General features: G+C 39.4%; 1 long non-coding RNA gene across 1 annotated transcript; it reads left to right on the top strand.

The window, feature by feature from the left end:
- Positions 1 to 2,595: 2,595 nt before the first annotated feature.
- On the top strand, positions 2,596 to 3,643 carry LOC106310998. The gene is made up of 3 exons (XR_001263902.1): positions 2,596 to 2,851; positions 3,123 to 3,321; positions 3,517 to 3,643. It is a non-coding gene; the product is annotated as an uncharacterized LOC106310998 (long non-coding RNA).
- Positions 3,644 to 3,650: the final 7 nt, after the last annotated feature.

Here is a 3,650-nt window from a genome sequence, read left to right as displayed (position 1 = left end):
GGGACAACTATGTTGTTTTCTTGTTCTCTTTTGGCAATTTTCCCAAGTTTTTTTTAAAACCATTGGACAATAAAATATTGAAGACGTTTTACAATTTTATTCCCAATACATTTATAAATACTACTACCACACAAAAAAAAAAACTATATAACAAACCAGTAAAAGGCATCCATGGTATCCTTAACAAACCGTCACCTCATTTTCGTGTTAATAACATATCTAATTATTTTAAGAACTTCTTTATCACTTGAACACTCTGTCAATGGAGATGTGCCATTCTTACCTAAACATGTTATGATCACTAACAAATTGGTCACACGTGAAGGAATGGTCTTGCACTGCAGGAACAGAGGGAAAGATTTAGGCTTTAAAGCGATACTAGCTGATGAAAGTTTCGATTTCAGGTTTCATCTTAATATACGCAGAACAGCCGTGCATACTGTTGGAGATGGGCTTAGCACATGCATATTAAGAGCTAAGCTTAAAATCAGGCCCGGCCCGTTAAGAAACAATTGATGATTTCGCTAGAAGACAAAACGTACGTCGCTATAAATAGAAGACGTCAGACTCATTGAAAGGATAGCCGGAAACGTACAGAACAGAAAAGGAGAGCATCGCCTCTTCATCACAGACAAAGTCTTGGACGACCTCGGCCACTAGGCGAGCTCGGCCCAGATGACCTCAGACCATAAAATAGAAAGATACTTGTTTAGACGAACTGTTTATGACGCTAGTGGCGATGACCTCGGGCGATCCATCAATGGTGGCAACCTCGGACCATCTAGCCAACACCTTGACGCTAGTGGCGATGACCTCGGGCGATCCATCAATGGTGGCAACCTCGGACCATCTAGCCAACACCTTGACGCTAGTGGCGATGACCTCGGGCGATCCATCAATGGTGGCAACCTCGGACCATCTAGCCAACACCTTGACGCTAGTGGCGATGACCTCGGGCGATCCATCAATGGTGGCAACCTCGGACCATCTAGCCAACGCCTCGACCCAGACATCAATGGTGACAACCTCGGCCCTTCCAGCCAACAACACAGCGTCTATGGTGGCGACCTCGGCCCTACCAGAAGCAGTTACGACCTCGCGTCATCCAGCCGGCACCACACCTCAGAACACGACCTCAACCCCTTTTTCAAACGATCTCAGCCTCTCTTCCCCACACCACAGACCACGACCAAACAACCTTTTAAAAAAAAAAAACGAGCTCAGCCTCTCCATTTCCTCATGGTGAAGAAGAAGAAACCAGAAGTAATGAGTGATGATTTCGCTAAGCAACAATTGATGATTTCGCTAGAAGACAAAACGTACGTCATTATAAATAGAAGACGTCAGACTCATTGAAAGGACAGTCAGAAACGTACAGAACAGAAAACGAGAGCATCGCCTCTTCATCACAGACAAAGTCTTGGACGACCTCGACCACTAGGCGAGCTCGGCCCAGACGACCTCAGACCATAAAATAGAAAGATACTTGTTTAGACGAACTGTTTAGACGATCTGTTTAGACGAGCATCTTTAGTTCTTATAATTGACCGAACTTGTTTATTCTTGACTATTACTACGAAAATCTCCGTCCCGTTTACATCATTTATAAATATTACATCATCGACGATATATGAAAACAACATATGCTTGCACTTTCTCGTGGCATGGAGACGATAATCCAAGAACTACGTGTGGTATATGCAGAGAATGTATTTGGCATATATCTGAGCCAGGTCCATGTCGTATGAGACGCGATTGAAGCTCTCCTTACTGTTTTCCATGGGCTTCTTAATCATATCAAAATATTTATTGTATCTTTCTTTCATATCAAGAAAAGAAATATTTCTTTCGTATTGTTGTGTTATAAATTAAATAAATAAATCGGTTTGCAATTTGAAATCATTTCTTTTGTAACTGTTTGACATTGTTGTTACATATTTATCACTTTTCTCTTTTAATAATTGTTATATTTTCATATAAACATGATATTTCATTATATTGTTTATGTTCTCTCTAAATCCGAAACGAGATTTGATAATATTTGTGGTGGATCTAAAAAGCTCTCTTCAATATAAATCAAGAATGGTTCAAAGATAAAAGAACAAAAAAAATTATAAAGACTTTTGTAGATCCACAACAAATATTCGTACGAATCACACGGCCAAGGAATTTTAACCGAGATGGAGTTATGAGCTTCATCCAAAATGATTGTTTTGTATACAGATGAATTATTATCACCCATAATTTCATTTCTAACGCAAAATAACTTGGAAAACATCTTATACAATAAAACAGACTTGCCTCTCTCCTCATTAAGCCACGTCATCAAGTAGGAGGGGGCAAATCTCGACACGTGTCAACACCTGGGTTGTTCTGTGTTTTTTTTCTTCTTGGTTTTGTTTCTTACGTTGTCTGATACGGAAGTGTGAACTGGGCTTTATAGTACTTGTGCATGAAGTCCAGAGTGGAGCCCAGTCTTCTTCACGCTGTCTCAACCCACAAGTGGTTTAGAGTTTTCTCCTAGAGTAACTTACTTGAGCTTGGGGTATAAATATCTCCTTCATCCAGAAATGAAGATTAGAGCTTTGACAACAACCAAATACTCTGTTCAACTTTTCGGTTATTACAATGGCGAATTTCCAAATGTTTCTTGCCGATTCGAGAGGACAATAGCATCCATTTCAATAGCAACTAGCTATCCTCTTGGCTCGATGCCAGGATTAGTTAATCGTTATCAAAGGGTTGAACGTGGTTCTGATGTCAGTTTGCACGGATTATCGTCTACGGAGGCAGGAACAACCAGAAAAGGCAAAGAAAATTGAAGGAGGAACAGCTTCCTCGCCATAGATGTGTAAGATCCATCTCGCTTTGCTTTAAATATGTACTCTTTTCTTCTGAGCTCTTTTTGATCCCATATGTATTATTAGACTCTGAAAACAAGCTCTATAGTAGGTCTTATGGCCTTTGACCATGCTTTTTATGCAATTTCAGGGTAGAGATCGATCAGTATTTTTCTTTTGCATGTCAAGTATGTAGCATGAACATATAGTCAAAACTTGGAAATACTTTAGATTCACAATCGTGTTTGGGTAACTTGATTTTTTCTTTTCTATATGTATCAGGAGTGATGATGAGTACGATGAGTATGGTGTATACCAGACTGATATTGATACGAGCTGCTCTCCTCAAGGTAATCAATATTATGGCCCAATGGAATATTAGGAGACGAGCATAGGTGATGGCCCCTGTAAGCATCTTAGTGGGGAAACCCAAGATTGCATATATATACAAGAAAGCTTTGTATTTACCTCTTTTGGGAAGGTAATGAAAGAGAGAATCTGTTTTGTTTTAACCAAAGCAGGTTTCTTCACTTAACTTTTAAGCAAATCATGTTTCTTCAGTGTTCATAGTGGCTGTGACTGTGATTCTTGTCTGAATCTGTTTTATTTCTTCTTTACATCATCAACTCTCAAAGCATTTAACTCCCCAGCTTTGTCTAAATCTGTCCTTTCTTAGTTCGCTTTTTTCCAGGAAGGTAAAGACAAAATATTATCTTCACACTCCCATAGCTTCCATAAACGAGATTGGAGTAGCAGAAGCAATAAATATAGTCACATCAATTGCTTTCTTGATAGCTTTTGCTATACTCA

Source organism: Brassica oleracea, chromosome C8, assembly GCF_000695525.1.
Source record: "Brassica oleracea var. oleracea cultivar TO1000 chromosome C8, BOL, whole genome shotgun sequence".
Lineage (NCBI taxonomy): Eukaryota > Viridiplantae > Streptophyta > Magnoliopsida > Brassicales > Brassicaceae > Brassica > Brassica oleracea.
The sequence above is the reverse complement of the archived record's forward strand: the minus strand, read 5'-3'. Positions and strand labels throughout refer to the sequence as shown.